This window comes from Dipodomys merriami, unplaced genomic scaffold, assembly GCF_024711535.1.
Source record: "Dipodomys merriami isolate MVZ:Mamm:240054 unplaced genomic scaffold, mDipMer1.0.p SCAF_485, whole genome shotgun sequence".
Lineage (NCBI taxonomy): Eukaryota > Metazoa > Chordata > Mammalia > Rodentia > Heteromyidae > Dipodomys > Dipodomys merriami.
The window spans coordinates 606,156-630,019 of record NW_027206052.1 but is presented as its reverse complement, the minus strand read 5'-3'; the positions used below and the strand labels follow the sequence as shown (position 1 = coordinate 630,019).

General features: G+C 42.9%; 1 protein-coding gene and 1 pseudogene across 4 annotated transcripts in view; one reads left to right on the top strand and one right to left on the bottom strand.

Annotated features, from left to right (window-relative positions):
- The window catches only part of LOC138809117 (transcriptional repressor p66-beta), an 89,962-nt gene that overhangs the window by 44,559 nt on the left and 21,539 nt on the right, over positions 1–23,864 (bottom strand). The gene's annotated exons all lie outside the window — the stretch shown is intronic.
- Positions 17,830–17,927, top strand: LOC138809134 (U6 spliceosomal RNA; annotated as a pseudogene).

Genomic DNA, 23,864 nt, shown 5'->3' with positions numbered 1-23,864 from the left:
CAAGGCTAGCGCTCTACCACTTGAGTCACAGTGCCACTTCCGGCTTTTTTTCTTTTTGCTTATGTGGTGCTGAGGAATCGAACACAGGACCTCAGGCATGCAAGGCAAGCGCTCCATCACTGAGCCACTTTCCCAGCCCCTCTTTATACACTCTTATACCTACTTCCTCATTTCCACCTAACAAAAGCTACTGCCTCATACACCACATCTAGGAAGCATATAAAGAGACTTAAGATGGTAGTAAACTGATCGTTGATTTCTAACAATATAGAGTTCTCAATAGCAAATGAAAGCTACTTTCATTCCAACTGAACCATCAAATTGGAATTCTTGTTTAGATGCTTAAAACAATTTTTTAATTTTTCCTTTCACATGTACTTGATTTTCCTGTTATACAATTCTAACTCTGCAGCAGATAGTAGGGAAAGAATACAGCATTTTTACAATATCATACAAAACAGAGCAACAAAAAAACTATACAGGAAAAAGGAGAGAAGTCAAAGGGGCAGCTAATAGATACTAAATGCTTTATCACCTGGCAGTTTGCTTTTCCTTAAAGCACTTCTCACTCACCTATCCTGGAACTTATAGCAATTCTGAATGATTAAAACAGAAATAGTTTGGCTTGTTCCTACCCACCTTCCAGAAGTATCTTAACAAATTGCAGATGTTAAATCCAGGAGGCATTTCTCTTCTAGTTACCATTTTCAAGTACAAACACCTCTGAATAGGTGCAGAAAAAGGAGATCCATAATAAACTGCTTCACTTCTCAGTTACTACTTTTAATAGGAACATGGTCATTACTATTTGAGCTCAAAAGCTCCCTCATTTGTTACAACACAAATGCCTGTTTTGTTGTGGTGGTAGGTTTTTTAAGGTTGCAAGAAAAAATGTGTGTGTGTGTAAATATTTTTTTAATTGCTCTAAGCCCTCCATTCCTTGTCTATCAGTCCAAGCAAGCAGAGATGAGACTTCCTTATATAATAGCCTGTGATTTCCTCCACTGCAGGCCTTTCTCTTTGTGTTCTGTATACACTTAGACACACGAGCACGCGCACATTCTCATTGCTTTGCAGCCCCTGGCATGATGCCAGCACTCAGTCAGCTGGTTGACTCCATTCATAGAGCAGTGTTGGCGCTGACATGGAGGGGGTGTGTGTGTGTGTAATAAGGGTACGGAAGAACTAGAATCATCATTGCTACAGACAAAAGAAATTTTAAGAAAGGGGAGAAAGAACCTTAGTATAACACTGTTCACAGCTTCAACTAGAAGACTATAAACCAGAGATCCCTTACCATTACAGCAAATGGCTAAAGCATAGGGGAAGAGGATCTAAACCAAAAGCAGCTTTGTATGAGAATCATTCCCTAACAGATTTTTAAAAACAAAGTGTTTATTACTTCAATTCCGTTAGAAACCTCAGACTCGTATACTGAACTGAAGAACTCAGAGTAATCGAATTTCTACTTTTAGATTTTTTTTTTAAGGAAGAGGTATTTTAAAAAGTACTTATACATTTTTGGGCTCTCTCCTCTAGTTGCCAGAAAAGCCAGAGAAAAGGAGAAACAGAAAACACAAAAAGGAGAGAAAAAAGCAGCGAGATGGATTTAGATTGCTAGTTCCCCCCTCCTTCCTTAGGGTTAGGAGGGTATTCCCCTCCTCTTTTTCCATCCTAAGAAAAGCTCCTTCTGTAGCCCAGACTGGACACATACATTCCAACCTCTTTGAAAGACCTGGACAGACCTAGTATCCAAGCAGGCACTGACCTGCCAATCATATAGCGTACTGTTATATTAAACAAAAGAAACAGGAGGATGCTTACTTTTACCCATGATGCTTAGCGGGGGCAGGAGGAAAACCAGTCCTAGCCGGTTTATAACCTCAGGACATAAAATTATCTCTTAATTTTTAAAAGTCATTTGTGGCACAAAAGTCAGTCTCCCTGCTCTGATCATACCTCCCCCCGCATTATTCTGGCCTAGTGCCAAAGTTTGCCTTCATTCATGAGACCTAGTTTCCTCACAAATCATGATGCTTTAACTGTTTAGTTTCCAAAGCTAACATCCAAAATAGGAAATCATCATACAATAAATACCAAAATATACCTCAAATTACAAGGGGACAGTATATATCAGGCTTTTTTTTTTTTTTTTTTTTGAGACAAGGTCTTGCCAATAGGCTAGGCTGGACTCACACTCATCCTCTTACCAGTCTCCAAAGTGCTGGGATTACAGGTCTGAGCCACTATGTCCAACTCAAGCTACTTTTCTTTATCCTTATCCTTTACTGCTAGTGTTATGGAACAGGTACTTATAATACAGTAGATTTGTTCATCAAAGATTTTCCTGGGCTGAAAAGGTGGCTCAGTGGTAGAGTGCTTGTCTTGCATGCATGAGGCCCTGGGTTCGATTCCTAAGCACCACACAGGCAAAAGCCGGAAGTGGTGCTGTGGCTCAAGTGGTAGAATGCTAGTCTTGAGCTGAAGAGCTGAGAGAGAATGCCCAGGCCCAGAGTTCAGGCCCCACAACTGACAAAAAAGAAAAAAATCCTAATGGCTATCTTCACAAGTTGTATCTAATTTAACACTATCCATCAACATCAACACAGTTGAATCTAAACCTAACTCAAATCACAGTTAAGTTTTACCAGCAAAGAAGCAAAGACAGTTAAAGGCATAATCTGTTTTATTACGTTTATGTCCTAGGGCTTGGAACGCTGTCCCTAAGTTTTTTTTTGCTCAAGGCTAACATACTTCCACTTGAGCCACAGCTCCACTTCTGGCTTTCTGGTGGTTAGAGAAAAGAATCTAATCTTTCTTGCCTGGACTAGCTTCAAACTTGAAATTCTATCCTCAGAGTTCAGCCTCCTGAATAGCTAGGAATACAGGCATGAGCCACGGGCACCTCACTGTTTGTTTGTTTGTTTGTTTGGGTCCGGTCGTGGGGCCTGAACTCTGGGCCTGGGTGTGTCCCTCAGCTCTTCAGCTCAAGGCTAGCACGCTACCACTTGAGCAACAGCGCCACTTTCGGCTTTTTTTTTTCTGCTTAGGTGGTGCTGAGTAATTGAACCCAGGGCCTCAAGCATGCAAGGCAAGCTATCACTGAGCCACCTTCCCAGCCCCTGGGTTTTTTTAAGTGATGCTGGGGGTAAAACCCTAAACTGGGTGCTTTACCAGTAAGCTACATCCTTATTCCCTACCTGCTTCTTGGTAGTACTAGGGATTGAATCTAAGGCTTGTACATGTTATGGACATACTCTACTAACTAAGCATCTTTTTTTTGGGGGAGTAGGTCATAGGGCTTGAACTCTAGGCCTGGGCACTGTCCCTCAGCTCTTCAGCTCAAGGCGAGTGCTCTACCACTTGAGCCAGTGTCACTTGCGGTTTTTTGGTGGTTAACTGGAGATAAGAGCCTGAATTGTTTTGAACTGTGATCCTCAGATCTCAGCCTCCTGAGTAGCTAGGATTACAGGCGTGAGACACCAGTGCCCGGCCAACTAATTATCTTTACCTTCATGCACACTCTAAATAAAAATGGTTTAGGAGCCAAATGCCAGTGGCTTATACCTGTAATCCTAGCTACTCAGGTGTCTGAGACCTAGAAATCCAAACAAATCTGGGCAGAAAAATCTAAGAGGTTCCATCTCTAATTTTATTTTATTTTTTTGGTGGTGGTACTGGATAGGGCTTGAACTTAGGGCCTGGGCACTGTCCCTTAGCTTTTTTGCTCAAGCTAGCATTTTACTACTTGAATTACAGCTTTACTTCTGGTTTTTTGCTTGCTAACTGGAGATAGATTCTCAAAGACTTTCCTGCCCACATTGATTTCAAACAATCACCTTTGGATCTCAGCCTCCTGAGTAGGTCTGATCAACTGCTGCCAGCTTCCATATGTAGTAAGCCAACAAAAATTCCACACTGACAATGTGGCTAACGTGGCAGATCAATAGTCATGAACAGACAGAGCAGAGAATGAGCACAAAGCCCTAGAACTGGAGTGTGTGTGTGCATGCACGCGCACGCGCACGCGCGCGCGCACACACACACACACACACACACACACACACACACACACACACACACACACACACACACACACACACACACACACACACACACACACACACACACACACACACACACACACACACACACACACACACACACGGCTGAGGCTGGGCTGGGTATGTAGCCCTCAGTGATGTTTTCATCAAGCATGTGCAAGGCCCTAGGTTTGATCTCTAGTACATGGGAAAGGAAGCAGGCAGGGGACAAAATAGATTAGATCTTTTTTTGTGTTTACCACATTCAAAAGAACTTTTTTTAAATGCCTAGGACTAGCCACAGTATTGTTTCAATATTATTCTACTTACTACAACTAGGATACTTTTTCCTCCATATTCCTGTACCTCCTTACCTCATTTTGTACCATTTAATGTACACATTCTATGTAAATCTACAGACATATCCAAATGCTAGACATAAAAAAAAACAAGTGAGTCCCTAATTTTCTGTGTGTATTTGAATTCAGAGTCTCACAAATGCTAGACAAGCACTCTAATGCTTAAACTACACTTCTAGTTCCCTTTTGCAGTTTTTTTTGTTTTTATGCGGCTTGAACTCTGGGCCTGGGCACTGTTCTTCAGCTCTTCTGTTCAAGGCTAGTGCTCTACCACTTGAGCCACAGAGCCACTTCCAGTCTTCCAGTAGTTAATTGGAGCTAAAAGTCTCAAGGACTTTCCTGCCCAGGCTGGCTTTGAACCATGATCCTCAAGATCTCAGCCTCCTGAGTAGCTAGGATTACAGGCGTGAGACACCGGTGCCCGGCTCTCTTCTGCAGTTTTGTAGCAACCAAACTGGCATCTGACATCAGAAAAAGGCTTAATATCCAATATATACAGAGCGTGCAAGAAATAAACCCTTCCCAAATCTAATAAACCAATCACTAAATGGGCAAGGGAGCTAAAGAGAGACTTCTCAGAGGAAGAGGTCAAAATGGCAAAAAAAACACATGAAATGTTCATCATTTCTGGCCATAAAGGAAAAGGAAATCAAAACAACCTGGATATACCATCTTATCCTAGAATTCAGACAAGCACAAATGTTTGTGGGGATATGGAGGAAAAAAACCTACTGCACTGCTGGTGGGAATGTAAACTAATATAACCACTCTGGAAAGCAGCTGGAGGTGCCTCAAAAAACTAAACAGAGGGCTGGGAAAGTGGCTCAGTGGGAGAATGCTTGTCTTCCATTCATGAGGCCCTGGGTTCGATTCCTCAGCACTACATAAACAGAAAACACCAAAAGTGGTGCTGTGGCTCAAGTGGTAGAGTGCTAGACTTGAGCTGAGGGACAGCACCCAGGCCCAGAGTTCAAGCCCCACAACTGACAACAACAAAACAAAACAAAAACTAAACACAGACATTCCCTATGACCCAGCCATACCACTCCTAAGCATCTACCCTGAGCATCATGAACCAGGATACAACAAGGACAACTGCACATCCATCTTCATTGCAATACCCAAGATATGGAAACAACCCAGATGACCCACAATAGATGAGTGGATCCAAAAAATGTGGTACCTATATGTAATGGAGTTCTATGCAGACATTAGAAAGGATAAAATAATGGCATTCACAGGGAAATGGAACAAATCATATTAAGTAAGATAAGTCAAGATCAGAGAGACAAAAGGCACATGATATGCAGATGTTAAGATTTAAAATGCAATGGAATATGACAAAGTATATGTGATTCTAGACAACCACATACAGTGAGACCAAGAGAGGATAGTCTTAGGAGAAAGCACCAAATTGTAATACCCAAGTACATCCTCATATGTATATAAAATAATATACATACTGAAACTCCAAGGGTAAGGAAACAAAGGACCTTTTCTTAATTTATCTTATTGTTTTTAGATGACTCTCTATTCTTTACCTTATATACAGTGTATACATGTGCACATCTAAGGGAAACTGGAGGGAGGGGACATAATCAGTGGAAAAATGGGTGAAAATGTACGGTAGCAGGGCCTATCAGCTGAACTGGACATTGTAGAAATGAACCAAGCAACTCATGGGTGCAGATGAGAGAGAAGGAATGAGGGAAAATGATGATACTAAGCAAAAGGAGAGAAATGTACATATCACCTAATATATATAAATGTAACCCTGCTCTAAAACGGCAATAAAGTTATTTTTAAAAATACTGGCATCAGGTAAGAAAGTGGTGGGGAAGAAATTGAAACAAACCAGCCTGGCACTGGTGGCTCACACCTGTAATCCTAGCTACTCAGGAGGCTGAGATCTGAGGATCGTGGTTCAAAGCCAGCCAGGGCAGGAAAGTCTGTGAAACTCTTATCTCCAATAAACCATCAGAAAACTGGAAGTGGCGCTGTCAGTCAAGTGTAGAGCACTAGCCTTAAGCTGAAGAACTCAGGGACAGCGCCTAGGCCCAGAGTTCAGGCTCTATGACCGGACCCAAAACAAAAATCTTTCACAAATATGAAGGCTAGAATACAGAGAAAAGACAGAAAAAAATATCTACAACTTACTCAAAGAAATTAATTTATAAAAAATTTCCTGGACAATAGAACATTAACTTCCTTTAATTTTTAGAAACATAAGGACTGAGTAATACAGCTAGGAGATAAGAATGTTCACCTAGCATGTGTAAAGTCCTAGGTTCAATCATCAGCACAGGTGGGCAGGCTGAAAGAATAAGAGAAAAGAGAAAGGAGATAGAAGAAAAAAAGACAAAAGGAGGGCTGGGAAGGTGGCTCAGTGGTAGAGTGCTTGCCTTGCATGCATGAGGCCCTGGGTTTGATTCCTCAGCACCACATAAGCAGAAAATAAAAAAGCAGGAAGTGGTGCTATGGCTCAAGTGGTAGAGCGCTAGCCTTGAGCTGAGGGACAGCGCCCAGGCCCAGAGTTCAGGCCCCACGACTGGACCCCCAAAAAAAATTAAAAAAAAAAAAAGACAAAAGGAAGAGAGATTTAAGGGAGGAAGAAGAGGGAAGGGATAGAAGGATAAGAAGGAAGAAAAGAAAAAATAAAGAGAAATTTCATAGAAAACGACATCATAAGAATTCTAAAAATGTAACAATATAAAGCCAAATAACCCAATGAAAAATGGGTAGGGCTGGGGATATAGCTTAATGGTAAAGCATTCATGATTCCTTGTGTTAGATCATAAGCACTACAAAAAATAAGAAATTAAAACTAAAATGGGTAACTGGATGCCAGTGGCTTACACCCGCTCCACATAATCCTACTCTCAGGAAGCTGAGATCTTATCTGGCGGGTCACAATTTTAGACCAATCAGAGCAGAAAAGTCTATGAGAGTCTATCTCCAGAAGAACAAGCAAAAAGCTGGGCTGGGCTGGGCGCCAGTGGCTCCCACCTGTAATCCTAGCTACTCAGGAGGCTGAGATCTGAGGATCACGGTTCAAAGCCAGCCCGGGCAGGAAAGTCTGTGAGACTCTTTTTTTTTTTTTTTTTTTTTTTTTTTTTTTTTGCCGGTCATGGGGCCTGAACTCTGGGCCTGGGCGCTATCCCTCAGCTCTTCAGCTCAAGGCTAGTGCTCTACCACTGGAGCCACAGCGCCACTTCCGGCTTTTTCTGTTTATGTGGTGCTGAGGAATCGAACCCAGGGCCTCATGCTCGCAAGACATGCACTCTACCGCTGAGCCACCTTCCCAGCCCCAGTCTGTGAGACTCTTATCTCCAATAAACCACTAGAAAACCAGAAGTGGCGCTGTGGCTCAAGCGGTAGAGTCCTTGCCTTGAGCTGAAGAGCACAAGGACAGCGCCTAAGCCCAGAGTTCAAGCCATAGGACCGACAAAAAAAAAAAAGCTGGGCTGGAAACATGGTTCAAGTAGTAGGGTGCTGGCCAAAAAAGCAAGCTGAACAAACACAAGACCTTAAGTTCAAAACTTGGTACTGAAGGGGCTGGGAAGGGGCTCAGTGGTAGAGTGCTTACCTCCATGCATAAGGCCCTGGGTTTGATTCCTCAGCACCACCCAAACAGAAAAAGCCAGAAATGACCCTGTGGCTCAAGTGGTAGAGCGCTAGCCTGAGCAAAAAAGCTCAATGACAATGCTTAGGCCCTGACTTTATGCCCTCAGACAGACATAAAAAATAATCTGCCAAGCCGGGCGCTGGTGGCTCACGCCTGTAATCCTAGCTACTCAGGAGGCTGAGATCTGAGGATCGCGGTTCAAAGCCAGCCCGGGCAGGAGAGACCGTGAGACTCCTATCTCCAATAAACCACCAGAAAACCGGAAGTGGCGCTGTAGCTCAAGTGGTAGAGCGCTCGCCTTGAGCTGAAGAGCTGAGGGACAGCGCTCAGGCCCAGAGTTCAAGCCCCACGACCGACAAAAAAAAAAAAAAATAATAATAATCTGCCAGCCGGGCGCTGGTGGCTCACGCCTGTAATCCTAGCTACTCAGGAGGCTGAGATCTGAGGATCGCGGTTCAAAGCCAGCCCGGGCAGGAGAGACCATGAGACTCCTATCTCCAATAAACCACCAGAAAACCGGAAGTGGCGCTGTAGCTCAAGTGGTAGAGCGCTCGCCTTGAGCTGAAGAGCTGAGGGACAGCGCCCAGGCCTGGAGTTCAAGCCCCATGACCGACAAAAAAAAAAATAATAATAATGATCCGCCACATTTCTCCAAAGAATGGCCATCAGTATATGAAAAGTTTCTCAGTGTTAGGGCTAGAGATAAAGCTTGGTGGTTACCTAGATGAAGCTCTGGAATCAATCCCCAGCACCAAAAACACTTAAAACTAAAACAGCACTGTGTGGTGTCAGTGCCTCAATCCTACAATCCTAGCTATCCAGAAGGCAAGGATCCGAGGACCCAAGTTTGAAGCCAGCCCAGACAGATAACTCCAAGAGACTCTTATCTACAGTTAACCATCAAAAAGCCCAAACTAGAGTCATGCTCAAGTGGTACAGCACCAGTTTTGAGAGAAAAAGCCAAGTGAGAGTGCAAGGCTCTGAGTTCAAGCCCCAGTACTGGCACAAAAAAAGGTCAACTTGCCAAGCACTGCTGGCTCACACTTGTAATCCTTAGCTGAGATCTAAGGATCATGCTTCAAAGCCAGCCCGGGCAAGAAAGTCCATGACTCTTTATGTCCAATAAACCACTAGAAACTGGAGGTGGCACTGTGGCTCAAATGGTAGATAGAGTGCTGGCCTTGAGCTGAAGAACTGAAGGAAAGAGCCCAGAGCAGAGTTCAAGCCCCATGAGCGACCAAAAAAAAAAAAAAAAACCAACTTTAACTGAAATATGGCTGTTTTATTTTGTTTTTTTTTTTTTCTTTGTCAGTCATGGGGCTTGAACTCAGGTCCTGGGCCCAAACCTTGAGCTTTTTTGCTCAAGGCTAGCACTCTACCATTTTGAGCAACAGTGCTACTTCCAGTTTTCTGGTGGTTAGTTGGAGTTAAGAATCTCATAGACTTTCTTGACCAGGAAGGCTTTAATGATCCTCAGATCTTAGCCACCTGGGTAGCCAGAATTACAGGTGTGAGGCACCAGTGCCTGGCTTGGCTAAAGTTTTTAAGATCTATAAATTACTCTCTTATAAAAGTCAAAGTGAAGGCTGGGGACATGGCTCAAATAGTCAAGAGCTTGCCTAGTGAGTATAAGACCCTGAATTTAAACCCCAGTACTGCCAAAAAGTTAAACATATGAGGCACTGGTGTCTCATACCTGTAATCCTAGCTATTTGGGAGGCCAAGATATAAGGATAACAATTCAAAACTCACCTGGGCAGGAAAGTCTATGAGAAATAAAGAGTTACAGGGGCTAGAAAATAGGCTCAGTGGTAGAGTGCTTGCCTTGCATGCATGAGGCCTTGGGTTGGATCCCTCAGCACCACATAAGCAGGAAAAAGCCGGAAGTGGCGTTGTGGCCCAAGTGGTAGGGCACTAGCCTTAAGCTGAAGAGCTGAGGGACGACACACAGGCCCAGAGTTCAGGCCCCATGACCCACAAAAAAAAAAAAAAGAAAGAAAAAAGGGAAAGAGAAGAAATAAGAGTTATAGGTCAAGTGACAGAGTGCCAGCCATGACTAAAAAGCCAAGGAGGAACAGAAAGCCCTAAATTCATGCCTCAGTCTGTGTCTGTCTGTCTGTCTGTCTCTCTCTCTCTCTCTCTCTCACACACACACACACACACACACACACACATACGCACACATACAAATTCAAACAAATAGCTGGGTGCCGGTGGCTTACGCTTGTAATCCTAGCTTCTCAGGAGGCTGAGATCTGAGGCTTGTGGTTCAAAGCCAGCCCGGGCAGTCCATGAGACTCCAATAAACCACCAGAAAACAAGAAGTGGGGCCGGGCGCTGGTGGCTCACGCCTGTAATCCTAGCTACTCAGGAGGCTGAGATCTGAGGATAGCGGTTCAAAGCCAGCCCGGGCAGGAGAGACCATGAGACTCCTATCTCCAATATACCACCAGAAAACCGGAAGTGGCGCTGTAGCTCAAGTGGTAGAGCGCTCGCCTTGAGCTGAAGAGCTGAGGGACAGAGCCCAGGCCCAGAGTTCAAGCCCCACGACCGACCAAAAAAAAAAAAAAAAAGAAGTGGCGCTGTGGCTCAAGTGGTAAGAGTGCTAGTCTTGAGCTGAAGAGCTCAGGTTCAGCGCCCAGGCCTAGAGTTCAAACCGCACGACTGACCAAAAAAAAAAAAAAAAAAACTACTATTGGGTTAGGAAGGTGAATCAGTGGTAGAGTACTTACTTGCCTTGCATGCATGAGGCCTTGGGTTCTATTCCTCAGCACCACATAAGCAGAAAAAGCATAAGTGGCGCTGTGGCTTAAGTGGTAGAGTGCTAGCCTTGAGCTGAAGAGATGAGGTACAGCACCCAGGCCCTGAATTCAGACCCCAGGACTGACCAAAAATAAAAAAAAAAAAAGAAAGAAAGAAAGAAAAGAAAATGCTATTTTAAAAAAAGCCAAGTGCCAATGGTTCACATCTATAATCCCAGCTACTCAGAAAGCTAAAATCCAGAGATTCAAAGCCAGCCTAGGGGCTGGGAAGGTGGCTCAGTGGTAGAGAGAGTGCTTGCCTTGCATATATGAGGTCCTGGGTTCAATTCCTCAGCACCACATAAGCAGAAAAAGCCAGAAGTGATGCTGTGGCTCAAATGGTAGAACACTAGCCTTGAGCTGAAGAGCTGAGGGACAGCTCACAGGCCCAGAGTTCAGGCCCCAAGACCAACTTAAAAAAAAAAAAAAAAAAAAAGCCTAGCATCAAGCACTGGTGGCTCACACCTGTAATCCTAGCTACTTAGGAGGCTGAGATCTGAGGATCCTGGTTCAAAAGCCAGCCGAAACAGGAAAGTCTGTGAGACTCTTATCTCTAATTAACTACCAGAAAACCAGAAATGGTGCTGTGGGTCAAGTGGTAGAGCACTAACCCTGAGCTGAAGAGCTGAGGGATAGTGATTAGGCCCAGAGTTGAAGCCTATGACAAAAAAATAAAAAAAAGAACAAAACAAAACAAAAAAAGCCAACCTAGCTAACAAAGTCCATGAGATTCCACCACTAAAAGCCAACAGAAAGCCAGACTCACTGGTTCACTGCTTATAATCCTGGCTACTCAGGAAGTTGCGATTTGAGGATCAAAGTTAGCCTTGGCAGCAAAGTCCAGGAGACTCTTACCTCCAATTAACTACCAAAAAGCTAGTAAGGCTTGAGTGGTAGAGTGCTGTCCTTGAACAAAAAAAATATGCAGGGACTACATCCAGGCCCTGAGTTCAAGTCCCAGAACTGGTACACACACAAAAAAGCAAGGCTACAAGCATGGTGCAAGTGGTAGAACACCAGCAGAATAAGCTCCAGGCCCCTATGGTATAGAGGGGAGGAAAGGAGAGGAGGGGAGAGGAGGGGAGGGGAAGGAAGATGAAAGGCTGAAGTTTATCTACCTATTAGTCTCTGTTAACTCCCTAAAGTCCTGTATTGAACAGGTCTGGTCCATTTATAGAAATGAGATCATAAGGGCTGGGAAGGTGGCTCAGCGGTAGAGTGCTTGCCTTGCATGCATGAGGCCCTGGGTTCGATTCCTCAGCACCACATAAGCAAAAAAAGAAAAAAGAAAAAGAAAAAAGCCAAAGTGGCACTGTGGCTCAAGTGGTAGAGCTAGCCTTGAGCTGAAGAGCTGAGGGACAGTACCCAGGCCCAGAGTTCAGGCCCCAGGACCAGACCCCCCCCCCAAAAAAAAAGAAAAGAAAAGAAATGAGATCATAATATTTCAAAATTGCTACTATTACAACAACAAATCAGATCACAGAATAACAAAACCTCATATGGGCAACAAGCTACAATTTTCATTAAGAATAAAATAACTACTCAAAAGGAGAGGCCAAATCTTGGAAGATTAATTTCTCTACATATTTAGAAATGGTAAACCATTAATCAAGTAGTTGTACAATAAAAACCATTTTGCCGGGCGCTGGTGGCTCACGCCTGTAATCCTAGCTACTCAGGAGGCTGAGATCTGAGGCTCCCCATTTCAAAGCCAGCCCGGGCAGGAGAGACCGTGAGACTCCTATCTCCAATAAACCACCAGAAAACTGGAAGTGGCACTGTAGCTCAAGTGGTAGAGCGCTAGCCTTGAGCTGAAGAGCTGAGGGACAGTGCCCAGGCCCAGAGTTCAAGCCCCACGACCGACAAAAAAAAAAAACAAAAACCATTTTTACTTTCCCAGATCTGATATACAAATTAGGAATTACATCAAACTAAAACACTGGAAAAAGGTGACTTATACTCACATGGAATAATTTCTATAGCAAAGGGAAAAAAATCAGTTTTCAATCACTTGGGAGTTACAAATGAGTGTAAATAGACATATATTATTAAAATTTGGGTTAAAAATCAATAGAAACTAAGTACACTGCCTTATAAAATAGAAATGTGGATTAGGTAATTACACTAATAACAAGAAGAAAGGAGACTCCTAGTTCTGCGAACATTTAAATTAGGGAAGGGCTGAGGGATGTAGTTCAATTGAAGCATACTTGCTAAACATGTGTCAGACTTTATATTCTATGCCCCCACTGCAAATAAGTACATAAAAAAGGGAGCAGAGCCAGGCACTGGTGGCTCACACCTGTAATCCTGGCTACTCAAGAGGCTGAGATCTGAGGCTCCTGGTTCAAAGTAAGCCTAGGCAGGAAAGTCTATGAGACTCTTATCTCTAATAAACCACCAGAAAACCAGAAGTGGTACAGTGGCTCAAGTGGTAGAGTACACGCCTTGAGCTGAAGAGCTGAGGGATAGCACCCAGGCCCAGGGTTCAAGCCCCACGACCGACCAAAAAAAAAAGGAGCAGCAATTTTTCTCAAAGTAGTACTTCGTGTGTTTGTGTGTGTCAGAGACCAGAACTTGAACTCATTATCTGACACTTTTGTTCACTGCCTAGCGCTCTACCACCTGACCTAGGCCTCCAAGACCGTGTGTGTGTGTGTGTGTGTCTCAGAGACCGTGTGTGTGTGTGTGTGTCTCAGAGACCGTGTGTGTGTGTGTGTGTGTGTGTGTGTGTGTGTGTGTGTGTGTGTGTGTGTGTGTGTGTGTGTGTGTGTGTGTGTGTGTGTGTGTGTGTGTGTGTGTGTGTGTGTGTGTGTGTGTGTGTGTGTGTGTGTGTGTGTGTGTGTGTGTGTGTGTGTGTCAGAGACCAGAACTTGAACTCATTATCTGACACTTTTGTTCACTGCCTAGCGCTCTACCACCTGACCTAGGCCTCCAAGAACTCCAAGTAGTACTTTTTTATGTGCTCATTTATTAAAGGTTTACAGGAACTAAGACTGTTGTAAAAGTCACAAGATTTCTATAGAATCAAATATTGCAAATAAATATTTTAAAAAACAGTTACAGTGTTGTCTTCTCCCTGTATCGGAAGAGAGAAGTAAATTACAGTAACTATTTTATCTTTCACTTGACAAAGTTGTTTCTAGGCCAGTCTTTTTTATTTATTTTCACACTTGGAATATTTGGGAGTTCCACTGCCTACTCCAAAAAAAAAAAAGAAAGGAAAAATCATCTCCAGGATTAAATTAGTATTTAACACCTACAAAATTATAATTTCTCTCTTCTAAAAGGCAAAGAAACTCTAATGGGGTTTACAAGATATGCAACTAAGGCAGTCTTAAATTCTTATTTTCAACCTTATATCAGCAGCATGGTATTAACCCCAGGATGATAAGCTGTACCAACCTTTTTTTTTTTTTGTCGGTTAGCTTAATTTAGAACTTCAGATATTTTACTATAAGTGTTGATCTTTCACTTCTGTAAGGGTTGATCTTTATCCTAAGTTACAAACAATGTAAAAGCAAAAACAGCTACCCTCTGTATACTAAAGTTGTACTCAGTCTTAAGCTCCTCCAACCACAAAAGAAAAAAGGAGAATTTAAGGGAAGGAAATAGGATAGGCTGGGTACTAGTGGCTTATGCATAATCTCTGATAGTCAGGAATCTGAGATCTGAGGATGGTAGCTGGAAGCTAGGTGAGGCACAGCAAAATCTGTGAGGCTCTTATCTCCAACCACCAAAAAACTACAAGTGGAGCTGTGGCTCAAGTGGTAGGGAGCTAGCCTTTAAAAATAAAACAAAATTCAGGGACAGTGCCCAGGCCCTGAGCTTATCAAGTCCCAGGACCAGGTGGCTCAATAGTAGAATGCTTGCCTTACATGCATGAGGCCCTGGGTTCGAATCCTCAGCACCACATAAACAGAAAAGGCTGGAAGTGGCGCTGTGGCTCAAGTGGTAGAGTGCTAGCCTTGAGCAGAAGAGCAGAGACAGCACTGAGGCCCAGAGTTCAGGCCCCAAGACCAAAAAAACAAAACCAAAAACAAGAAAATGGGATAGGTACAGTGGCTCCTAATTGTAAACCCAGCTATGCAGAAGGCATTAAGTAGAAATATTGAGGTTTGAGGGGGAGGGGAAGAATGGCCAAAAAAAAAATCACAAAATATTGGAAAAATAACTAAATCAAAAAGAGCTTAGGATCTGGTAAAATAAGAAATAAGAAAAACAAGTTAGCCAGGCTCTGGTGGCTCACACCTGTAATCCTAGCTAAAGGCTGAATCTGAGGATTGCAGTGAAAAGCCAGCCCAGGCAGGAAATTCCATGAGACTCCTATCTCCAGTTAACCACCAGAAAACCAGAAGTGGTGCTATGGCTCTAGTGGTAGAGCACTCACCTTGAGCTGAAGAGCACAGGGACAGTGCTCAGGCCCAGAGTTCAAGCCCCACGACTGACCAAAAAAAAAATAAAAAGGAAAGGAAAAGAAAAGAAAAGCAAGTTAATCACATCTACCTAGTTAATAACTTCCATAAATCTTTTAATCTGTCCTCTACCTTAATTACCACACTTGATTCCTATAAATAACAGGCTATGCTAGAACTAGATAAAATAATTTTATCTATAATTAGAAATTATTCTGGAATATAGCCTGCTGTCCTGACTTGACAAATCCAATAATCACTTAATTTAGGTCTCCACTTATCAGACTTTCAAGACAATCACATGACTACCTATGGTAAGGAAAAAAACAAAAAAAAAAACAGACTAAGCCAAGTGCCAGTGGCTCACCCTATAATACAGACTATTAAGGAGGCTGAGATCTAAAAATTGAGGTTCAAACCCAGTCAGGGCAAGAAAGTCCATAAGCACCAATTAACCATGAAAAACCTGGAACTGGAGCTTTGGCTCAAGTGGTAGAGTACCAGACTTGAGCAAAAAGTTCAGGGACAGTGCTCACGCCTTAAGTTCAAGCCCTAGTACTAGCACCCCCTCCTCCCCCCAAAAAAAGATAATTTTTTGGGGGGGGGGGTTGGTCGTGGGGCTTGAACTCTGGGCCTGGGCACTGTCCCTCAGCTCTCCAGCTCAAGGCGAGCGCTCTACCACTTGAGCTACAGCGCCACTTCCGGTTTTCTGGTGGTTTATTGGAGATAGGAGTCTCACGGTCTTTCCTGCCCCGGCTGGCTTTGAACCACGATCCTCAGATCTCAGCCTCCTGAGTAGCTAGGATTACAGGCGTGAGCCACCAGCGCCCGGCTAAAAAAGGTAATTTTTTAAGTTTATAAATGTCTACAATGTCAATAGAAAGATTCCAAGAAACAGAAATGTTCTATCACTGAGGTGGAAGGTGTTTTTTATTCCTTTTATTTTTAACTGTAAACTGTTTGTTTTTGTTTTTATTTGCTTTTCTGTTGTTGTTTTGTTAGTCATGGGGCTTGAACTCAGGGCCTGGGCACTATTTCTGAGCTCTTTTTGCTTAAGGCTAGCACTCTACCAATTTGAGACACAGCTCTATTTCTGGTTTTTCTGGAGAAGAGTCTCAAGGACTTTCCTAGGAGCCCAAGCTGGCTTTGAAACAGGATCCTTAGATTTTATAAGTCTCCTAAGTAGCTAGGATTACAAGAGTGAGCCACCAGGGCCCAGCTTGGAAATTGTTTTTCAGATTGTGAATTCTCTACCACACATATGTAACATCTATCAAAAACTAAGTAATTTCAAGGTAAAACAAGTCACATTTAATATAATGATTAAGATATATGTAATGAAAAGGCAGAATCCCTTCAGTCTAATCAAAAGGAACATAGCCACCAGTAAAACTCAGCAAGAAAATAGGTAAGAAGACCTAGTTCAGTACAGATACCAATACCCCAAAGGCTAAAGATGAGAGATTAAGAAAAAATAGCCTAGATGATAAATGATAGGTAAAGGGACCTTTCAAGATCAAAGCAGAATAACTCATCTAGAATTGTCAAGACTGTAAAGGGCCAGTTACACTAATACATTTCTGTTTGTGCCAATTAACTTGCTAATAGTCAAAAAGATACAATCAGAAATGATGGATTGAATATTCCAGTGGGGAATTCTGAATATTCATTACTTCTAGCCAGAAATATAACTAAGAATTTAGTCATCAAAATGGACCCAACAGGGGCTGGGAAGGTGGCTCAGTGGTAGAGTGCTTGCCTTGCAGGCATGAGGCCCTGGGTTCGATTCCTCAGCACCACATAAACAGAAAAAGACGGAAGTGGCCCTGTGGTTCATGTGGTAGAGTACTAGCCTTGAGGTGAAGAGCTGAGGGACAGCGCCGAGGCCCAGAGTTCAAGCCCCACAACCAACAACAAAAAAAAAGGACCCAACATTAGGTTGGGTTGACATCTTATCCAGCACTTGCCAGGAATCTTCTCTCTTTACTACAATGTAGTAAGAACACATTCATGCAGGAGAGGATCATGTGCTTTAAAGTTATGCTTAAACAATCTGCTTGGTCTGTATTACATCTAGGTGGAGCTGAGATTTGTCTATCAGCCTTAAGGAACACAGAATTTCTAGGAAAGCGGCGCTACTTTTGTGATGGAAATGTCAACTGGACTTGGAATATCATTTTACCAAAAAGTAAATATTTACCTTAAGAAGTTTACCTCTAGGAAGTGGCACTGTGGCTCAAGCGGTAGAGCACTCGCCTTGAGCTAAAGAGTGCAGGGACAGTGCCCAAGCCCAGAGTTCAAGCCCCACGACCGACAAAAAAAAAAAGTTTACCTCTAGCAGGGCAATGATAGCTCAAGCCTGAAATCTTACCTACACAGGAGGTTGAAATCTGAGGATTCAGATTCAAAGCCAGCCCAGGAAGGAAAGTATGTGAGATTATTATCTCCAAATAACTACCAAAAAACCTGCAAGTAGAGCTGTGGCTCAAGTAGTAGAGCATTAGCCTTAAGCACAAAAGCTCAGGGGCAGCACCCAGGACCTGAGTTCAAGCCCCAGGACCAGCACCCAAAAAAAAAATCCTAGGCTTGTTTCAGCAGCACATATATTAAAAACTGGAATGATACAAAGATAAGCATGGTACCTCTCAAGGATGACACACATTTGTGAAGCATTCCATATTATTAAAAATAAAGTTGCCAGGCGCTGGTGGCTCAAGCCTGTAATCCTAGCTACTCAGGAGGCTAAGATCTTAGGATCGTGGTTCAAAGCCAGCCCGGGCAGGAAAGACCGTGAGACTCCTATCTCCAATAAACCACAAGAAAACTGGAAGTGGCACTGTAGTTCAAGAGCTGAGGGACAGCACCCAAGGCCAGAGTTCAAGCCCCATGACCGACAAAATAAATAAATAAATAAATAAATAAAGTTTACTCCCCCTTCTTTTCTGGACCCAAGTTTCCTTCCTTGACACCAGCTCCCCCCCACAACACACTGAACACACAAGCAAAATAAAATAAAGTACAGTTTACCCTAAGGTTGAGGTATGAATCAAGTGGTAGAGTGCCTGACTTCAAACAGCATTTTTAAAAAGGGAGGGGGGGCATCAGTGGTTCATGCTCATAATATTAGCTACTCAGGAAGCTGAGATCTGAGGATCATGGTTCAAAGCCAGCTGGAGCAGAAAAGTCCCTGTGAGACTCATATCTCCAATTAACCACTCAAAACTGGAAGAGGCTATGGCTCAAATGGTAGAGACTTTGCTAGCCTTGAGTAGGAAGAGCTGAGCTCAGGGACAGCCCTGAGTTCAAGCCCCACACCAACCAACCAAAACAAAAAGGTTTGCTCCTAAGTTTCCTGCAGTGGCGCTGTGGTTCAAGTGTTAGAGCGTTCGCCTTGAGCTGAAGAGCTGAAGAGCTGAAGGACAGTGCCCAAGCCCAGAGTTCAAGCCCCATGACAGCCATAAATAAATAAATACAGTTCTCTCAATTATTGCTGGTTTGCTGAAAATTGCTGGAAATATAGCCAATAAAGTACCAAGATACCAATCTCAAACCACATGACTCTAGTAGGTATTTAAAACTGTCAAATCTCCTAGTGAAATGAGAATCAGGTATTCATAGGGAGAAATGCATTAGACTTGGACTTGTTCAACAAGACGAGATTACTACTGAACAATTACTTTGAAACCTCCATAAGCCAATTATCTAACTAACTTATTTTCATTTCCTTTAGGTGTTCAAAATCATAACTTATGGATCTTCAACTTATTACAAGAATATTAAATAAGTTTACTTGTCCAGTTACAAAATCATTAATCTAGGACCAAAATTCATCTGCATCACAGACTAGAATGCTCTATAAAAAGCCAAACAAACTGGGAGACAGAGGGAAGGGGTGACACTGTCCAAAAAGGAACATATTCTAGCTGACTTATGTAACTGTAACCCTTCTCTATACATCACCTTTTTAGTAACAATAAAAAGAAAAAGCCAGTGTATGTATGGCTCGATTGGTAGAGTGCTAGCCAATGAGCAAAAGCATCAGGTACTGAATTAAAGTCCTAGCCTGGAACCGAAAAATGGTCAGACAATAAATACTTTAGGGGCTGGGAAGGTACCTCAGTGGTAGAGTGCTTGCCTTGCATGTATGAGGCCCTCTGTTCAATTCCTCAGCACCACATAAGCAGATAAAGCCAGAAGTGGCACTTCGGCCCAAGTGGTAGAGCACTATCCTTGAGCTGAAGAGCTGAAAGACAGCACCCAGGCCCAGAGTTCAGGCCCCGTGACTGACAAAAAAAAAAAAAAAAAAAAGACAAAAAAACCCAAAACTTTAGGCTCTTTATATTTGTTTTAACTACTGAGTCTAACAGTTAGAAAGCAGCCTTAGATAATGTATGAATGAATATGGTTCTTACCAATAAAACTGTCTTTATGGGCACTGAAAACTGATTTCATATAATTTTCAAACATTGTAAAATAATCATAGTTTTTTTTCCAACCATTTACAATTGTAAATAAGTCAGGCACTGGTGGCTCATGCCTATAATCCTAGCTACTCAGAAGGCTGAGATATGAGGATCATGGTTCAAAGCCCAGGTAGGAAAGTCTGAGTCTCTTATCTCTAATTAACTGCCAGAAAACCAGAAATGGGACTGTGGCTTAAGGGGTAGAGCACTGGCCTTGAGCTGAAGAGCTAAGGGACAGCACCCAGGCCCAGAGTTCAAATCCCACCTGACAAAAAAAAAAAAAAAAAAAAACACAACCACCTGTAAATTCACCCGGTGTCAGTGGCTCATACCTATAATCCTTGCTACTCTGGAAACTGAGATCTGAGGAGATCATGGTTCAAAGCCAGCTCGGGCAGGAAAGTCCATGAGACTCTTATTTCCTATAAGCTACCAAAAAAGTCAGAAGTGGAACTGTGGTTCAAGTGGTAGAACACTAGCCTTGCACACAAAAGCCAGATTGAGTTCAAGCCCCAGAATTAACACCAAAACAAAACTTGTAAATATCATTTATTTTTAGCTCTGAGACTGAACAAAAGTAGACTACAAGTAGAATATGACATGCAGATCCTTAATTTGTTAATTCCTATCTATAGTGTTTTATCTTTTTATAAAAAGTATAGAGAATACAACAATCATTTACTCTACACTTAGTTTAAGAAATACTGTATCACAAAACGTGTGGAAATGTTAACTATGAAATCCCTTCAGATTTACTAATGTAAGATTAGAAAGAAAAACACAAATAATGCATCAAACACTGAAGCTCTCTGAAAAACTAATCCTATATTCTCCCATTTTCCTCAATGGTAACCCAGTGTATGAAATATAGTGAGTTCATTCCTATGATTTTTTTAAAAAATGTTTAATTATATATATCAATGTCTACATGAAATGTTGTGCTGTTCTGCAATTTTTTAAAAAGTTTATATTATAAGCCGGGCGCTGGTGGCTCACGCCTGTAATCCTACCTACTCAGGAGGCTGAGATCTGAGGATCTCGGTTCAAAGCCAGCCCGGGCAGGAGAGACCGTGAGACTCCTATCTCCAATAAACCACCAGAAAACCGGAAGTGGCGCTGTAGCTCAAGTGGTAGAGCGCTCGCTTTGAGCTGAAGAGCTGAGGGACAGCGCCCAGGCCCAGAGTTCAAGCCCCATGATGGACAAAATAAATAAATAAATAAATAGATAAATAAAAGTTTACATTATATATAGTGGTCTGCAACTTTTAACCTTCACATTACCTCTTATACTTTATCCAAGTAATCCATGTAAGTAGATCATGCATGTTACTTGGTAAATAAAATATCAACTGAGAATACAATTTATATAATTCCATTGCTATTTTCAAATATTCAAAAAATTAATCATGGACTGGAAAGGTGGCTCAGTGGTAGAGTGCTTGCCTTGCATGCATGAGGCCCTGGGTTCAATTCCTCAGAACCACATAAGCAGAAAAAGCTGGAAGTGGCGCTGTGGCTCAAGTGGTAGAGCACCAGCCTTGATCTGAAGAGCTCAGGGACAGTGCCCAGGCCCAGAGTTCAGGCCCCATGACCAACAAAAAAAAAAAAAAGTCAATCATATACCATGTGGCAAGAATTTTTCTATATGCAAAAGCTAAAGTAAAGTTCTTCCCTTTACAGGACACCAGTGATTCATGCTTATAATCCTAGCTACTCAGGAGGCTGAGATCTGAAGATCCCGCTTCAAAGCTAGCCCACGCAGGAAAGTCCGTTTGACTCTTACCTTCAATTAGCCACCAAAAAGCCAGAAGTGGAGCTGTGACTGGTAAAGTACCAGCCTTGAGCATAAAAGTTCAGGCCCTGAGTTCAAGCCCCAGGACTGGCACACATACACAAAAACCAGATTTGGGGGTCAGTAGAGCACCCACCAACCTAGAAAGCATAAGACAACTTGAGTCAATACCATGTACTGAAAAAAAAAAAAAAAGCGATGCTGGTGGCTGTAATTGTAGCTACTTAGGAGGCTGAGATCTGAAGATCATGGTTCAAAGCCAGCTCAGGCAGGAAAGCCAGTGAGACTCTTATCTCCAATTAACCTCCAGAAAATCCTAAGTGGCACTGTGGCTCAAGTGGTAGAGTGCTAGCCTTGAGCTGAAGGACAGCACCCAGGTTGAGTTCAAGCCCCATGACTGACAAAGAAGGAGGAGGAGGGGGAAGGTGGGGAGGGAGAAAGAAGGAAAGAAAGAAAGAAAGAAAGAAAGAAAGAAAGAAAGAAAGAAAGAAAGAAAGAAAGAAAGAAAGAAAGAAAGGAAGAAAGGAAGGAAGGAAGGAAGGAAGGAAGGAAGGAAGGAAGGAAGGAAGGAAGGAAGGAAGGAAGGAAGGAAGAAAGGAAGGAAAGAAGGAAGAAAAGAAACAGCAGCTTAGTAGCACACACTTGTAATGCCAGCTACACAGGAGACATACAGGATCTGGGTCCAAGACAAAAATCAGAATAACTGCCGGGCACCAGTGGCTCACGCCTGTAATCCTAGCTACTAAGGAGGCTGAGATCTGAGGATCACAGTTCAAAGACAACCCGGGGAAGGAAAAGTCCTTAAGACTCTTGTCTCCAATAAACCACTAGAAAAGCGGAAGTGCCACAGTGGCTCAAGCAGTAGAGCGCTTGCCTTGAGCTGAAGAGCACAGGGATAGCAACCAAGCCCAGAGTGCAAGCTCCATGACCAACCAAAAAAAATCAGGATCTAACTAACCCCGATTTTATCCTCAACTCCATTCCTGTTTAGTATCTTCAAATCCCAGTACCACATAAAAATTAAAAAAAAAAACAAAACCCAGAGGTATTTGCTTTTTAGAAAAACAAAATGCTCTTGCCAGGCATTGATGGCTTTCTTGTAAAAAAATCCTAGCTACTCTGGAGGCTGAGATCTGGAGGAATAAGGATCAGAGTCAGCTGGAGTAGAAAAGTTCTCAAGATTCTGACTCTAAAAACAAACAGCAAAAACCAAGGCTGGAGGTGTAGCTCAAGTAGTAGCTGCCAGCAGAGCAAGTAAGCTGAGCAAACACAAGGCATTGCGTTCACACCTTGGTGTGGGGGGAGGTGGGGAAGATGTTTTTGTTTTTTTTGTTCGCTGTGGGGCCTGAACGCTGTCCCTCAGCTCTTCAGCTCAAGGCTAGCTCTCTACCACTTGAGCCTCAGCCCCACTTCTGGCTTTTTCTGCTATGTGGTGCTAAGGAATCGAACCAAGGGCCTCATGCATGCAAGGCAAGCACTCTACCACTGAGCCACCTTCCCAGCCCCTTGGGGAAGATGTTCTTAAAGGATCCCCAAAAAGCATTTGAAGATAAGCCATTCTCATCACTAACCAGTCACACTATTTCCCTCGTTTAAACTGAGTTGTTTTAGAAACTCCATGGTATATTGGTGTAAATGTAAATATCAGAGGATAGGGGCTGTGAAGGTGGCTCAGTGGTAGAGTGCTTGCCTTGCATGCCTGAGGCCCTGGGTTCGATTCCTAGCACCACGTAAGCAAAAAGAAAACAGCCGGAAGTGGCACTGTGGCTCCAGTGGTAGAGTGCTAGCTTTGAGCTGAAGAACTGAGGGACAGTGCCCAGGCCCAGAGTTCAAGCCCCACAACCAACAAAAATTAAAATAAAATATATCTAAGGGCTAGGAATGTGGCTTAGTGGTAGAATGCTTGTCTAACATGCATGAAGCCCTGGATTCAATTCCTCAGTACCCCATAAACAGGAAAAGTGGCTCAAGTGGTAGAGTACTAGCCTTGCTAGAGTGCTCAGGCCCTAAGTTCAAGCCCCAGGACTGGCAAAATAAAATACATCTAAGAGCTGGGTGCTGGTGTCTCATGCCTGTAATCCTAGCTATTCAGGAGGCTAAGATCTAAGGATAGTGACTCAAAGCCAGTTAATCTCCAATTAACAACCAGAAAACCAAAACTAGTAGTGTGGTTCAAAGTCGTAGAGCACTAGCCTTGAGTAAAAATAGCTCAAGGACATCTCACCCAGGCCCTGACTTCAAGCCCCATGAGCAACAAAATTAATCAATTACCCAACAAATATCTAAGGTATTAAATGAGTACGGTCAAGCAATTACAGTGGTTAGAATGAGGGTAATGAAAGACACAACAAATCAAATAGAAGTTT